Source organism: Oxyura jamaicensis, chromosome 2 (assembly GCF_011077185.1).
Source record: "Oxyura jamaicensis isolate SHBP4307 breed ruddy duck chromosome 2, BPBGC_Ojam_1.0, whole genome shotgun sequence".
NCBI lineage: Eukaryota > Metazoa > Chordata > Aves > Anseriformes > Anatidae > Oxyura > Oxyura jamaicensis.
The window spans coordinates 57,142,032-57,159,498 of NC_048894.1; the positions used below are offsets into that span (position 1 = coordinate 57,142,032).

Below are 17,467 nucleotides of genomic sequence, written 5' to 3' on the forward strand. Positions count from 1 at the left end.
TTCTTTTTAAGTGCATCTCCTCATTTTACTTTATCTAAATATAGTTATGTTTTCAGCCTTTTAATTTCAAGAGTTTTGATTACTTTATTACCATGATAATAAGAACAAGCAAGTCAGACAGTGATCAGGTTAGCTCTTCAGTACTAAGTGGAGACTATGATCATACTTATTGGATATGGGGCTGATGGAATATGCATCCTTCACTGCCTGCAGTGCCTGAAGGGACATCAGTAGTTGGAGAAGATGCATGTTGGATTGCTCTTTTTCTTATCTAAATGGTTTACGTGCCGTTTTGTGCTCACACACAGTATCAGATATTAAATTGAACTTTAAAATTGTGCAAGTCAGAAAATAGCTTTTCAGCTCTACTCATTGTCTCTACTCTTTTGTACAGGTAGGCTGTTTTGTTAGATTATAGCAGTACATAGATGTGATAATGTGATACTAAAAATAGTACGTTCATCTACACTTCGAAAACAGCATAGTGAGGGTTTTTTTTGTAATATGCAATTGTTTAGATAATATATGCTAAGTTGCGTGGCAAGCTAAGTTCTAAAATGTTGGTCTTGTGTCAAAGGCAGCTACTATTTGGTATAAAGCATGGATGCTCAGTTGCTTGCCTTCTCCTTATTATTAGAACATTAGAGTATTAGTTATTTTTTTCAGTCTTGGTTCTTTCTGATTGCACCAAAGATTTGTTTATGGAAATGCATGAAGCACTATTTGACTTTGATTCAGTTTCATGTATTAATAGCAGACAAAAATTTAAAAATGTAAAAATGGGACTGGTATTGTGGCAATTAGCAGCTTTCCTCTCCCAAGTTCACAATTCCGTATCAAATACACTGAAGTGTGATGGTGACATACAGTAGTCTGACTTAGTTTCATTGACAGTGAATCACACTGGAGTGGAAAGAATTCCATAGATTTCTCATTCTGGAAAATTCCACTGGCCTCAGAAATAGCAGGCACAACCCATAATTTTTTGAAGCGTTTTATTGTCATCTTCCATTGTTGGAAGTTTTATAACTTGGAGCATGATGTAACGGCTCTTGATATCAATATTCCTTCAGTTACTTTGAGTTAATTTGGTTCACACCTTCACAAAAATCTTTCTGGAGGGTGAGCCCTTCACAAAAATCTTGCTTTAGAGATAGCCTGCTCCTGTGTTTGCTGAAATCAATTTGAACATAAACTCAGATGTGCTAGATAAGGTATTAACATCATGAAAACGGATGTTGGTTGAATGTAAGCTGAACTAGCACTGAAGTAATTCAGGGCTGTAGAGTATGAATATTATCCACCTGAAATTTCTTTTCAAAAACTCCAGCTCTTCCAAACTTCAACCCCCTATTGATGGTGTTCAGAGCCCAGGCTCTGACTCCATGGGATTTCTGTTCCTAGCAGTCTAGGCTTTTTGCTAACATCTGAACGTGCACTTGTCTTTCAACTTTGTAGTGTCATGTGCACTTTGCATTAGTTCCTAGCTTCCAGTAGTCCATACTGTTAGTTTGCTTTGTGTTTGTGAGGCATAAGAAAATACGAATAATAGATAGTTGGGTTAGACTAGATGGTAAAGTCTGGAACATCCCTCTAGACATCCCTCTAGAAATGTGTTTAATTCAAAGAGGAATGGAGAAGGAGGATCTGATTTGACTTTGCAAATCTTTGAAAAGGCCCACATATTTTTGAAGATAAAGAACTGGAGAAGGTCAGAATGCCTCTACACTACATTATTTGGCACGACTGCAAGCAAACAGCAGGACAAAGCTGCAGTACAGTTTAGTCTCTCAAAGCGTAAAATCTGCAAGTTTAAAAAAGTTAGAAGCCAGAAAAATAGCTTACTAGGAAGGCCTACGTTGTAGAAGTATTGAAATAATCTCTCTCCAATTTTCATAGCCGTTTTTGCTTCAGTTAAGGAAATCTTTCCCATGTTCCTTCCAGATGATAGTAAGGCTGAATAATAGAATTGTTGCTTGTTTCATAACATGTGGAAAATAGCAAACTCTGTGATAGATATGACATTTTAGGAAGCCTCTGTGGTTATTCAGACTCAGATCATTTTCATTTCTAAAATGATGTGAAGTAATTAGGGATAAGGAATGTGTTTTTTTAATGAGATTTCTGGAGAAAGTGATTAGTATTGGTAAATAGTTGTCAAGAAGTCACAGTGTTTAGTCATTACCAAGTGCTCTGACCCGAGAGTGACATAGATCATATGCCAGCTCTGTTTAGCTGAGCTCTGTAATCCTGTTGGCAAATGCATGCAAGGCTGTTACCTGACATCAAAAGGTGTATCTAAATTACAAAATAGGCTTTAAACCATCTGCAGGAACTTCTGCCTCTTCTGAGAGAACTGTAGGCCTATAGAAACTTCTAAATATCTTCTAGAGCCATTTGTTTTGGTTCACTCTACCTTCTTGCCTGCTTTTCATAATTAAAATTTATTTCTTATTGCCCACTGGAACAGGCTCCCCAGTGAAGTAGTCACTGCACCAAGCCTGTATGAATTTAAGAAACGTTTGGACTGTGCACTGTCACATGGTCTAAACTTTTGGGCAGACCTGCGCGGTGCAAGGAGTTGGACTTGATCCTTATGGGTCCCTTCCAACTCGGAATATTCTATGATTCTATGATTCCTCTTATGCTCCTTGGCTTGTGTTTTAAAGTTGTATAACTGTTTCAAAAGTTACAGTGGGACAAATACATGAGCAAATACATGGACAGAGAAAAATGCACCTAACACACAGCACACCGCATCACTGTAGAATCCATGATCAGGTCAGACAAAGAGGGGTTACAACCAACTTTGATTCCTGGGAATATCAACATAGTATGGAAGTGGACTGATTCTTCCAGTTTTTCTATACTTTGTCCTTGGTGTTGCTGTAATATAAATAACTGTGATATTAGCAACTGCTTGGTAGTAAGCCGTTATGTTCCATTTTTTGTAAGTCTGTCTTTCTCTCTGCTTCCTGAAAGAGAAGAGAAAGCATAGGAGAATGGGTGAAGCACAGTAAATGTCCACTAAAAGTAACACTGACAAGGTTTAAAGTTGTACTTTCTGTTCTTTTTAAGAAGTATTTCACTGTAGGGTACCCCAGTGAGATGTCACTTAACTTGGGACATTTAGCTGAAGTTTCTTGGTTTCTGAGGTCAGTTCTAGTCTTTCTCTCTTCAGTCAATGGAAAGAGAAGGAACACCTCCAAAACATAGTTTATCCAACCTTAAGCTCTAAGTTGTCTCTTTGCAGAGCAGGTCAGACGTGAGGTTATTTTCTCTTCAAAGTTGGTTTCCTTGGCCAGTTTACTGCAAAATCACAAGTCAGGTGAATTTGTGCCAGGTTGTATCTATAGTTAATCTGTGTTTAATCTGTGTTATTTGGTCTCATCTGTCTTCTACCTCAACTCTTTCCTATTATCCACCTTTCTGTTTAGCCACAAAGGAAGGACAATAAGGTTAAGACTAGAGAATGCAAAGCTATGATTTTGAACTTGCCTTGGCTGGCCATCTTATTTTTTGTAGGCCTATGCATCTTTGTCATAGAGCAACACTCTCATTAGAACTTTGAAAAACCCTGATACATAATAACAAGGCATCTGAAGTTGACCTTTTCTCCGGGAGGGAAAATGCTAATGCTTTTGGCAGTGATTTGTGAAGTTTGCTTTCCTCAGTGAATTTAGGATCGGGTTAGTTTTTAAACTTACTTCCAAATCAAGCATTAAATTTTATTGCTTTTTCTTTAGATCTATAGATTTGAGTGAGCATTAATGCATCAGGCATATTTCATTCAGTGATTATAGTGCTTGATATCCTTTGTATTCACCTTCTAGAAATGCTTTGGCAGCAGAACTGACTATGCAAAAATGTGTAAGAAAGGGTCGAAATAATAAATCCCCTATCAATTTGGCTGATGCAGTTCAACATTTTAAGTTTTGTTTGTGACCCACTGTTCATCTCTGGCAATTTGAATATACATATGCAGTGTCCTTCTTCAAAATGTGCAAGACAATAGGTGAGCTCTAGTGTTATTAGTGTTGTAAATCTTTGCTGCAAGACGTTTCTCTTATATTGCAAGTGTATGCTGCTGCTGTTCTCATTTAGATATTAAATTTAGAGGTGTGCAAAATCTGTTGAAGTTTGCTGCAAGTCTTAACAATTTATTTATTTATTTTTTACAAGTGTGCTGTCCTAGTGAGCCCTTCGGGGACTGCTTAAAATAACATGAATAACTGCACATAGAAACTTTGCCCCTGCTGAAGCTGTAGCATCACATTGTCTAGGGCACTTCTTTATCATGGCAGTGCAGTATTCTGTAGTTGATAACCCATCTCACTAGCCATAAAAGTTGGGGAAATGATCTTGAAGGCACTCTGGGGCAACAAATTTGATTTACATTTTATGCGTCGTGTTTGACTATAGTAAAGAAGGATCCAGTTCATTCCGGGCTCCAGAAGAATGGCACAAACATTGCCTTGCAAACTGAATGCAGCACTAAAGAGAAACTATAAAAGATTTTGTCTGGAATGAATTGAAGGTATTTTCGAGCCTGCTAATCTTCCTCTTATTCCTAGTTCATTTGTGATACTTTACCTAGCATTGTATTATAAATGAACAGTGTTGCTATTTCTGTAAATTAGTGTGGTAGTTTGAAGCAGTATCATCTCGAGCTTAATATGATGTGTTTTTCTTCATTCATAGGCACAGTTGTTGGGCCTGTAAAAGAGAAACTTAAGCGGACATTCCTTTTTTTTTATACTGAGACTGCAAGACCACTGCAGACGTTTAGGTGGGAGGGAAGATACGTAAGTGTGTCTTTTGAATTACAGAGAAGGGTAGCAAGTAATTCTGTGATTAGATATGAAAGCACGCTTATACAGGCTGGAGATTTTTTAGCTTTGGTTTGGGAAACAAGTGCATTTCCCCTGTTGGCTCTCCTACATGTGGAGAGGTCAGAAGTCATTTCAATCTCTGCTCTCTTGGGAGCTATAGTGATGTCTTTTTTCTTAGGATTACGTGAGAGCTATTGGCCTTTCCCAGGGGAGTCTAGAAAACCTAGGATATGAACTTGGACACAGACAGATTCGCATCAAGGCACGGAGTCCTTCTCTGATGTCTATGGAAAAACATTTCCTCTCTGTCCAAATGTGGGTGAGTGGGACCACATGCTTCTACAAAAGGTACACTTAAAAGATTTTTCAAGATGTAGAGGTCTTTCTCATTCTCACATTATACTGCATTTTCTGTTTGGGAAACACTTCCAGAATCAGAAGCCTGTTTAGAATCACACTGCAAGTACATCCTGTGTCTGTGATCTTTCTGAAGTGCTAAATGATTCCAGATGCTGAGGGAAACAGTAGAAAGGAGCATCTGGCACCGCAGCCAAGTTTCAAGCATACGTCTTCTGAGCAACCAATACTGTGATGACACAAATGTTAAACTGTTTCCCAGATTTCTACCAGTTCACTCAATATTTGAAAAATAGTGCTAAAATTTAAAGGAAAAAAAAAAGTCCTTAGGTTCATCAATTAGAACTGAGAAGTAATTATTCATTTCCTTGCCTTAAAACAACTGTTTTTTTTTTTTTTCAGAATGTACTTTCATTTTATTGGTAGTGGTGTAGCAAAGTTTTATTTTGTTCAGAAAGGGCATTCTGCTTTACATAGAAGCAGCTGAGAGAAAAGCTGAGTGGGAAGATTGGTGCACTGTGGTTTCATGGAGAATGCTTTGCGTGTTTGGGTGCTCAGAGGGAAACGTAGTACTGTACTCAAACATAAATAAGCATAAGGAATGCTTTTCCAAAGGAGCCTGGAGGAGTTGTGTTCCCACTTTCCATTTAAAAATGTAATCACCTTTGGTTCTTTGGAAAATGCTGCCAGAATCATGTGAAAATACATGTTCATCTAACAGACATACCTAGATCCTTTTCTCCTCGTTAACAAGTGGAAGTTGGGAAGAGATCCTGTCATGCTAAGATGGGAGTATCCATAACAGGCAACTTTTTTTTTTTGTGCATGGCAATTGTTGAGAACCATTCAAGCAATAACACTTGGCATAGTTTATACCTCCAAAGCTTACCTTTAGACTTCAGATGTGATAAGACAGGAGGCCAAAGCTTTCAACTGTGAAGGGTGTATGTGGCTATGTGGCAATGCATACTGAATGCTGTCATCTTTTTGTGTGTGATTTATTAATGTTTAGAGAATAACGACACAAATCTTCTTTGAGATCTTGTTGGCAAAACACTCAAGTATTTAAAACATTGGTTATCTTTTCTGCGACTTCATTAAAACTTGTCTCAGTGCCTATCTCCTTAAAGTAGGACTAAAAATGGGTGATGAGCTGGCATACCCTTCTGGATGTTAGTTTGCATTGGAGAAAGAATAAAACACAAACCTACAAGCTCATAGATTCATAGGTTTTAATGAAAAAAACTCAAAGAGACAAACCCCAAACAGCAATATATTCACAAGTAACACTTCCCCTGAACAAGTATTCTTTAAAAGGAATGCAATAAAATGAATTCCGAACTTAAGGAGCCATTTTTCAATCTCTTTTTTTATCTGCCAAGTTGCAGTTGGAATGTAATCTATTAAAGTTCTAAATGAGTGTGAATTCCAGTTCATTGCCCACTGATATTATTTAGGCCATAAGACTTGTGAAGTAGATTTTATTGACACATTTGAAAGTTAACTCTCTCCTACACTCCTACACAGAGTGTATCTGCTGAAAGTGCAGGCTGACACACTTACCTTGTCAAACTCTGCAATGTTAAATCTTTAGAAATGTAAGTAAATATTGATGTCTTGGGCTGCAAATAAATTACATTTGTCTCACTCAGAATCTTAATGTTTTTCAGTAGATTCACAAGGCAGTAAGTAATAAATTCACGTGTAGTACCAAGACACTTATTCAGATGTTTTTTATTTTCATGGGCAGTCACAGACACTTAAGACAGAAATCCTAATCCTACTGCTGTCAAAAGAATTTGTTTCATTGACTTCGGTCAAAGTTTCAGAAAGAAGAAGTGTTATCCTCAAATACCTTTCCTGCCCATGCTAGTCAATCTCATCACAGTGCAGAGCAGTGGAAGTCTGAGTGAGGGTTGCCATTCCCCATGAAAAGAAGGGAGAAGTCTCCAATAGGATGAGCTGTCTGTACTAAATTAATAAGACACTTTCCCCCCCCATGCTGTAGTGAAAAGCAGATATGGACAACTACTTCAGTTGCTTCCCATTCTTTATCTGAAAGTAACGTTTTTATAAGGAGCTCCTAAAAGAGTAATAAATTCTGATTTGCTGAAAGCCATCTGGTTAATGGATTGCTTTAGCAGTATTTATAATAGCAGCTATCTATGTAATTAACAGTTATAAAACATACTGCTGATGTCTATGAGGTGCATATGGCCATTGTTTATTAACCCTTTTTAAAAGCTGTATGTTGCATTCTGAAGTCCAGATTTTGTTTTAAGAAGAGAAGAATTACCAATTATAAATAAATATTTATATATATATATATATTTATATATATATATATTGCTGTTAGTGCTTTGATCTGCAAGGCTTCTCCTTTGATTTCAGATTTTGTGGTCGATGTTATCTGTTAAATTCAGAGCTTGGTGAGGGCAGGTGTGGTGATACTAGCTGAGCTTGGTCAACCTGAGGAACGTGTTCCTTCTCAGACTCTATGAGTGTGAACTCCATCTTCTGTTCAATTCAAAGGCAAGACATGATATATATACACGCACCCAGTACTCTGACCTGATGTCTGTATTGACTTCAGATGCATGGGACTGAGTTTCAGGTAGAATTTGACAGGCTTTCAACCAATTCCAGCCTCAGCCCTTCTGCTTGTTTTGGCAGCTCCTCAAACTGACATGGCAGAGCCAACCACAGGGTTGGTGCTGTTAGAAGCTGTCAGAGCTGCCAGAGAAAGGTAAGCTGTGCATGAGCATCTGTCATTTGTGCTGACTCACTAAGCTGCTTTTCGGAGATGCTGAGCTGGACTGCTGTGGCCAGGCTTTGACTTTGGTTCACCTGGAGCAAAACTACTTCCATACCTTCAGACGCAAAGTGACAAGGATATAAAGGTGCCAAGTCTTTATGTCTTCCTCAGGTGGTTTTAGACCAATGTCTAAGAGAGGAAATACTCCATCTCAGTTCCTTGGGCTGGATCTTCATCGTGGCTCTCAAAAGTCACATGCTACTTGAGACAATTTTCCTAAGTGTTTCTTTAAAAGTCTCCCAACAACCCAGCAAAATAAAAATGCTTAGTTGATCTTGTGTAAAAAGAAAAAGACTGCAAGCACATAGCAATTTCAGAGAAGCTGGCAGGAATTTTTAATGTGACTGGAAATGTCTGAGTGACAAATTAGTAATAAAAATGGCACTAATTAGACTGTAGTAGAATCTTGATAATCAAAACTACTTGGGTGAGACTAAATATATTCAGATGATGGGGAGTTCAAGATAATGGGAATCAGCTGAACAGAGAGGCAAGCTGGCAGCTCGTTACAAAGGGAGGCTAAGAGAGCTGGTGGGTGTTTTGAATAAACAAGCACCTAACATAATTTGCAGAACATAGTGCAAAAGTAGTAATGAAAGGACAGCTGGATCAAGTATGTAAATAATAGGAAAACATCAGCTCGCTTGAATGAAGGAGGACAGAGGCAGTGCTAGAACTTCTCTCTTCATTTTTATTTAGGGAAGTAAGCATGGGAAGTCTGGCTTCAACTGACTGCTGATCACCAGCCCAAGTTCTTGACACAGGATGTCAATAGGAGTTGAGTGTGCAGTAGGATCAATTGCCTCATGAAGAGGGTTAGGGCTAGCCTCTTTCCTCAGGTAACAGGCTAGTGCTGTGCTAGGAACTGGTGACGCATTCTGGGGAAAGGGAGAAACTGTAAGACTATCTTTGGGACAGCTGGGTTAATAAATGCAGTTCAGTTGCAGGTACACTGAAAATGGTAGAGGTTGCCCTTTGCAAGAGGGTGGATATTTGAGAGAGTAGGGACAGGATGTCCTTGGATGGAAGGAATAATCCGATGTTAGTATCATCCCTTGTGTGAGGAAGACAAACCTTTGCTCTTTGATAGGGGAGTGTCTGTAAGCAAGAGCTTTTTTGGTTCACTGGTTGGTAAGTTGAACTGACTTACGGGGATGCTGTGATCCTTTAAATCGTTTTTATTTTGCTGGTTCTAATGCTGCATTTATGTCATCCTTCTTGTCCTTTCTCAGGGGGAATTGTGGGAGTAGTACGCTAAGTAGCTTTTTCATGTGTAGCCAACTTACAGTATGAGGTGAAAGTGCCTTTTGTATAGAAAAGAAAACAAGCATGGGGAATAGGGTTATAGAAATTGTAGGATAAAACGACTCTGCTGTGTGTGAAAAGAAATTGGATGAAAATAGCCTTATTCTGTTTTCAAAATAAAAAGTTTATTGCTTGCTGATCCTGCCTTGTAACAGAGAAGCTAGACTAAACACAAACGTTTCCCTTTGTCTTTCCCAACTTCCTATTCTAATTAATGTGATGTGGGGTTACTGAGCTGTCCCTTACATGGTGCCATAAGATCATTTGTGACAATGGTAATTGGGAAGCACATTGCTGCTACAGAAGCACTGATGTAGCAGTTCTTGAAAACTTCACTTTTCCCCACCATTTGATTTGAGTCACCTGCATGAGCTAGGCAGCGGTCCTGCAGGGAAGGGAGAGGCACAAGCACCTCCAAAAGTTGAGCTGAAGTGCCTACACTTAAGTCCTGACCCAAATCACCCTCTTGAGTAGTCTTCTGTCTTGTCCCTCTGATTACTGTGCGGAAATATTTAAGGTCAGTTAGTCTGTAGGCCTATTTGAACCTTTATTCCCCTTGATACTTCTGAGCTCAGTGTCTTTCTGCTTGTCTTCTATACAGCACACAGGAGCGTGCCAAAGCATCCATTTTCTGACACCCCAGCTTGCCCTCAGTAGAGAGCTTGGCCTGGTTTCTGATGATACAGCTCTTTGTTGCACAGGGCCTGGGGGGAATGACCACCACAGATTTCTTCTCATCCTGCTTCATTAATAGTTAATATCTGGATATTTCAGACTTCCCCTGGAGAACCTTGCGTTCACTCACCAAGACTGTACTCGCAAATTGGTATCATGCATGAGCGATCAAGGGATGCTCCCACCAGGGGTGGCAGTGCCTCTGCTAAAGGTCAGAACCTCATACCTTCATTGATAATTGGAGAATAAGATGTGATGCTTATTTAAGTGGATTTATCAGGAATGTAGTCAGCTTTTCAATTAGCTAGTAGCTTCTCAGTCAGTGTCAGTGTGAGGGGTATTTATGGCTATAGATGCCAGTTTTAGTTCTGGCTTTAAGATAATGTGTAATCCCTCTGGAAAGAGGCACAGTCTTGATTCCAAAAATAAACAAGTATCCCATTGGGAAATCAGGAGTAGAGTAATTGGGCTGCTATAGTTATCTTGTTGCAGTATATGCTGCTTCTGTATGTAACCATAATTATTCACGGATTCAGGTCTGCATTACCTGCATGATGAAGGAAGTGGATGCAGGGGATTATTTCTGCACCTAGACTAACTCAGGAAAATGTTAAATGAGCTTGTCTGATGCTGACATCCCATTTTAAAGGGGAAAACAGTGCTGGAGATTATGAAAGGCAAGGCTGGTTGTGTTAAGGGTTGCTCATGCCAAAAGTTTGCTGTGAGTTAACAGATCAATTTAACACTTCAGTTCCCTGTTGCAACAATATATAGAGATATGAAAGAGGGATAAAAGTATCTTAAATAGTAAGGTGTGGTACACTTTGTTGAATATACGTAACTACTTGAAAGATAACTAATGATCCCATTAGTTCCTGTCTTAACTTCTCCCTGAAATTGTAGTATAAACTTACTATTATACATCAGAAAGCCCACCTAGTGCAAATCAGTAAGATTGTAAGCCACAGACAAGAGATTTGGGGAATTTTGTTACATAAGAGAATTAGCAGTGTTGTATGGTTATTTCCCCTCCCTGCTCATCTCTGAAACAGTAAACTACAAGCCCCTCTTTTCAGGTGCAATACATGTTCACACCAGTATTGATTACAGTAAACAAAGCAGAGCTGTGATGGCTAACACTCCTTTTTAAAGATGGGATAGAAATCAATGTGTGCTAAGTGCAAGTGGATAGAGAGAGTGGCAGAAGAAAGGATTTTTGTTTTGTTCTGTTGTTTTGTTGTGTTTTTTTTTTTTCTAAGCTACTTAGAAGCATTGCTCCCAGTATAAAGATAGAACATAGTATCTTTTTTATTTTTTTAATGAAGTTTCATTTGACTCGACTAATGGCAAGAAAAAATCCCTAACAATTATGTGCATGTTCTCTTTAGAAGTAAAAGAAGGAAGAGATCTCTGTTTCTGAAATGGAATGGCAAGTTTCCTCCTAAAAGCTTTTTAATCTAAAAGACGACTGACCCATCTTTTAGTGAGTTTTGTGTACACTGATTTTGTTATAATCTCTGACCTCATTAGTGGTTGCAGAAAATAGTTAAAACCCATATCAGAAGGAGATCATAATGGAAGGTAGAGCAAAATAATAGAGTAAAATAATGTAGGCTTTTAGGTATTATTGTACATTATCTGATTTATTCTTCTTTGCTGTATAAATGGCTGCCTTAACAACACAGAACCCTGTAAAAACCTTGTGACCATACCCCTAGTGACTTGTTTTCATTCTAATGCTACAAGCAAAAGTGAGAATTAAAGTCTGAGCCCAAAGAGTGAAGGAGTGAACCCAGTCCTAGCACAGGAATCACTCTGATATGGTGTTAACTGTTTTGCTGTTGTAATTTAACTGAGTATGCCTTCCTAAGAGGAGAGTTGAATTTATATTTTTTTCATAAATGAAAAAAAAATTACTTTATTTCATCCATATGAAATCTTGAAAGAAAGCTTTTGTTCTAATGTCTCCCTTCAGCAATCTAGAAACAAAAGGTAGAGGGAAGACATTATTCTTTCGTAGTCTTTTTAACTAGTATAAATTCTGAGGGCAGAATATTCTTCTAGGGATCCTGGTAAGACTGCAAGGCATTAACGTTTTGACTACAAATACAGAGAATGCCTGTGTGTTATCTGAGGAACTCTATTCAAAGGCTTATTACTTGCTTGTGTATGTAAAAAATCAAGCCAGCATAACGAGACAACCTAATTCTACATAACAGATTGCTGCATTGGTGGGCATTTGATGGACAGGTCATCCAAGTTTGCTGTTGCTCACTGCAGTGTGGCAGATGAAAATATTTTTTTTCATAACAGCTATTATAACAGCTATTGGGTCAAATTCACTATCATGCATTATTTTAAATGCATTCTAATACTTCCAGACAGTGGCAGAACTTGGCAGAACGTGCATTGTTGGGCCATCTGATGGGATATTGCACTTGCAAAGCAAGTGGTTGTATTTCTTTGGACAGCTTAGATCCACGGAGTATGAGGAAGAAGGGAGTCTGCCTGGATTTGCTGCTGTTCTTGCTTTCAGTGAAAAAGGCTTTGTGTGTTCTAGTATGAAACCTCAAATTAAAAAAAAAGGTAGCAGAAAATTGCCCTTTACTAATTTGCTCCACTCTGCTTATAAAAAGCTATCCCCTCAAACTGTAGACTTCAGGCAAGGCAGTGAATGTGTAGAAGTTCTCTGGGATGACTTCTAAAGACTATCAAGTGCAGATCAGTGATGACTTACAGAACTGATTGTTTTGCATTAATAATGCTCTGCACTTCTCTATACTCTGATCTTGCCAGTAGCCAAACCTAGAAAGGGCTGATAATTATTTCTCCTTCTTGAGTCTCCATTGTGAGTCTTCCTTACTTAAAAATAATATTAGATCTTACTTCGCTTGTGCAGATTGGGTTTTGAGTATATTGTTGGAAGCAACAGATGGAAATTTAGCCTCCAAGGAAGTCCTGATTCCCATGGGGTTGGCAAAGCTGTGCATCACTAACAGGTATCATAGACCGATATTTATGCAATAGTCAGGCTGTAGCTTCTGAGGAAGTTCTGTTTCCTCAAGAAGATTAGGAAGACAATAATCCTTTTCACGTGTCCACCTTTTCCTGACAGTGGTTAAGCTAGGCAGCAATGCCATAATTAAACAGTCCGTAACTGATGCTGTGAGTGAAAGAGCCCACCAGCTCTCCAAAAGGTGATATTTGTGCCTTAGTGCTAGAAACATTACTGAATCACGAGAGGAAGTCCTCTGCTTATAATGTATGGTGATACAGAAACTGTCTAGCAATATTGTAGTAGATTTGGGCTTTGTGGAAGGTTCTTTTTAGACTTACTGTCTTAATGTTTACCGCTTAACTTTGCTGACATTACTACATTGATATCAAGACTCTATCACAACTTCCAGACTCAAGAACATAGGGAACCTAATAAAGAAATAACTAGTTTTGATTATGACCTTGCTCCATAGACCGCAAAGAGAGCGTCCGCAGCATTGTAAATTTTCAGTTGTGAGCTTTTTTTTTTTTTTCAGTAAAACATCTACAGCATTTTGCCTAGAGTTAAAGGATCTGAAAGTGGGGTGTAAATCAATCAAGTACCCTTTCTGTGGTACTGCAGAAGAGACAAAATCACAGAATCACCTAGGTTGGAAGAGACCTCCAAGATCACCTAGTCCAACCTCTGACCTAACACTAACAAGTCCTCCACTAAACCATATCACTTACCTCTACATCTAAAGATCTTCTAAAGACCGTCAGGGATGGTGGCTCAACCAATTCCCTGGGCAGCCCATTCCAATGCCTAACACCCCTTTCAGTAAAGAAGTTCTTCCTAATATGCAACGTAAACCTCCCCTGGTGCAACTTTAGCCCATTCCCCCCAAAAAGAAGCACTCACACAACCCCTGAGAATCAGCAACAGAGCTGTTTATTGCTGGGATATCTTGCAGATAAGTCTGCAGGATGTTTTGTGGTATTTGATGGCTCCAAGCTAATGCTTGCGATGGAGCCTGAGCAACGAGTAGGGGGCTCACTAGGCACTCCTGCGATGTTGTTGGATGTCAGAGCACAAAGACATGCCACAGTAGTCCTGGGTCTCTTCTGGCAGAGGTGGATCCACTTTCATCTGTTCTTCCACATCTGGTGGATCCAGCTCCATGGTGTTGGGCAGAAGGCTAAGCCAGTCTTTGCCCGGGACTGCCTAAACAGGGTGTCTTCCATCAGGAATGTTTTCAGGCCAGGGTGCTGAACCAGGGGGTAGTCCAGTCCCACGCCTCAGTCCCATGCCACTGTCAGCTTGATTTTCATACATGGGTACGACACTGCCATCTGGTTTACAGCCATTACTGGCTCCCACACTGTGGGCACACCTCTGCTCCCTGCGGCTGTCTGCCTGATGTTCCCACCTTCTCCCCATGTCACCGTTGCTCTTATGGTAAGGCCCAAGCTCCCTGTCTCTGGGTGTTTGAGGGGCTGACCTGTTCCCCACATTGTTGCAGTGCCGATGGTACCATCTGTGGGCTGGGTGCCAGAGGTCCCTTGGGCACTGGTGTATCTTGTGCCACCAGCACCATCCCTCCGCCCACAACACCTCTCCTGGTCAGGTGCATTCCTTCTTGATGCTTGACCGGACTGCATCGCTGTCCTTGCACACCAATGAGGCCTGCCGCTAGCCTTGCTGCTTCTAGTCTTCTTCCTGCCATGCAAGCTGGCAGTCAGAGGGCCTAGATGCTCAGCGAATGGTGGGCCAGCTGCAGGGGTCCTGTTTTATAAGGCCTGCAGCAAAGGCACGGCAGTGGTGACCACTGTGACCTCAGCAAGCCTCTGTGATGGAGTGGCCCACACGTGGCCAAAAGTTTCTGTGTTGGGAGCGGCCTGGAAGATGCCCTCGCATGGACAAGGAGGAGGGTGGGGGGGGGAGGGTGAGGGACCCTTTACTGGGGCTGGCTCCCCAAGGACATTTGGCTTGCCAGAGAGAAAGGGTGCCCCTTGGCCACAGGGACTACCCTGCACCTCCTGTGTCCTGGGTTTATTTTTAACACTGTTTTTTAGGCAATTTAATTCTATTCTTTACGGAAAAGAACAGAAGCAAGGTGCATCTTCAGCCCTAATTCCCATGTGTGCTTTGTGCTCTGAGTGAAGAATTTTTTCCTCATGTCACATCTAATGTAAATCTCCCCTTCATTTGTTCAAAGCCATTATTCCTGGTTCCATGGCTACGCTCCCTGATAGAGTACCTCTTCAACTTTCTTCTAGGCCACTTTTATGGGTAATGTTAGGTGGCAAAAAAGCAGGAAGAAGGCAGAAATATTGGCGGGATCAGTTGTAGAGATCTGAGTGTTCCCCTGCTGTCTAAGATTAATAAGGAGTGCCAGCTGCATGGCCTTAGCTAGAGCAGTGTGGAGGGTGTTTGTGTAAATGTGACTACTTTTATAATACCTTGTTTTAGTTTGAATATGTGGAATGCAAACATTGGTGAATAGATTGATATTCACAAGAAAGGCAAGACCTAAATCTGCAACAAATAGACTCTTTTGAAATAAATTCATAGGGTGAAGGAAAGAAATGGGGAAGGAAAGTGAAGTTGTGTTGTATCTACTAAAAAGGCCAAAAATGTAATACTGTGAGAATGACTAATGCTAATTCTTCCTCCTTATCCTAGCAAATAAAATGGCTAGCAGAACAAACTCTCTGTCATGCTGATCTTATTTTGTTTGGTTTCTCTGTAGCTATATCATCACACGCTTTTTTGTGCAAAATGTATTAGTAATTTTTAACTAAAGTTATTGAAATCTTGGTCTTCACAAAATAAGAGAAACCAGACCTCAGAAATGGATACTTGATATTCAGAATATTAAAACGTTTATTCATATGTAAATAAATCATATTATTTTGCCAAAGGTTGAGCCAGAGGCTATAGTCTCTCTACGGAAGAACCATACAGCTCACCACCTCTAGCGGCTTTTATCTACCAATGCTTTTTGTGAGCCATACACATGAAGTCAACTAGAAAATACAGCAAATTCCACTAATTGCACCAATACTGAGTTCTCTGTGCTTTCTGTGGCTTAAGGACACGGTTTGTCTCTTTGTGATTTAAGGAGGCTAAATGTTTCAACAGTGCAGCAAGTGGTTTTGTATGTAGTGCTTATTAAAGTTCATAGAAGTTTCCAAATGAATTTCCTGGACGTAAATTGAAGGAGTGCATTGTAGTGTGCTAATCTCCCATTGCTTTCACTGGTGTTTTACTGTTCATAGTCTTAATGGTTGTACAAAACTCACTGAATCACAACTGGCTATATAAAAAAAAACAATGATGAATAATGGTGTCTGTAGTTTTTGAGTGATTCAGCCAATCTCATTTGTGTAGGAAGCAAGTTTAGTGGATATGGGATAAAATATTTCTGGCTCCCAGATGTGGTATTAACTCAGTTAATTCTGCTGATCTGCAGCAAATACCATATAGATAGAGGGAGTGGGAACATGTCCTAATGTTTTTCATGTGACAAAAGACAAGTGTGTAGATTTTTACTGTTATATGGGTGAAGGTATAGTGACCTCCTCATTCCACTGCCACGTTAAATATAAAAGCAGACTGAACGGTGCGTCTGATTTTTTTCCAAAAAATTGATACCACCCATAGGATCTCAGTTTATGAATGGCATTAAAAATAGTAACATCAGGAAATACGAGCACCCATAGGAAAACTATGCAACGTGGTCTATAGCAGCAAGCAAAAAGGAGAGCCTTTCTCTTCCAGAACTAATGCCTAACTTTTCTAGCTAGATGGTAAAGAAGTAAGTAAATTCTACCTGGTCATTTAGTAAAATAGTAACAAGTGCAGCAATATAAGGAATAACCAAATCAATTCAAGCCTCCTAATTGGTGTCCACTAAATTTTAATTATGACACCATGTGAATATTTATAGTATAACCAGACAACATTGCAAAATTTAAAGCAAACATTGACACTCAGACCAGGACAATGCACTTCTTCTTTTTTTTTTTTTTTTTATGTCTATTTTCAGGATTAGATCTAGATTCTATAATCCAAATTGCTTGAATGGTTTAGTTATAAGCTATATTCTATCTGCTTATATTTTCCAGAATTTTCTCAATGGAATATTCTAGTGTCTCTGGTCACTGCATGATGATTTTTTTTAAGACAGGCTTGGTCAGAAATGTTCAGTGGTGGTTGAAATGCAGAGAGTGAGCAAGAAAACGTCATTGTACTCTTTGTTCCCAAACAGTAATGTTCTATGAATTTCTGGTGCTATGAGAACTCAGACTGGGGAGTTCTGGGAAGATTTTTCAGTGCATACAGAGAACTTAATCAGGGAGTAGTATGTTTTCTATATGCACAGTGATCAATGTTTCCAGTATTCTCAATGAGGAAGTTAATTCCAAAGGAACCTGCAGTTCTATCAATGCTGAAGTCAACTAGCTTTTTTTTTTATTCGAAGCTATAAATATGATTGAAAAA

The 17,467-nt window shown here is 39.4% G+C and overlaps 1 protein-coding gene across 5 annotated transcripts in view; it reads left to right on the plus strand.

Annotated features, from left to right (window-relative positions):
* The window catches only part of TPK1 (thiamin pyrophosphokinase 1), a 311,693-nt gene that overhangs the window by 65,751 nt on the left and 228,475 nt on the right, over window positions 1-17,467 (plus strand). The gene's annotated exons all lie outside the window — the stretch shown is intronic.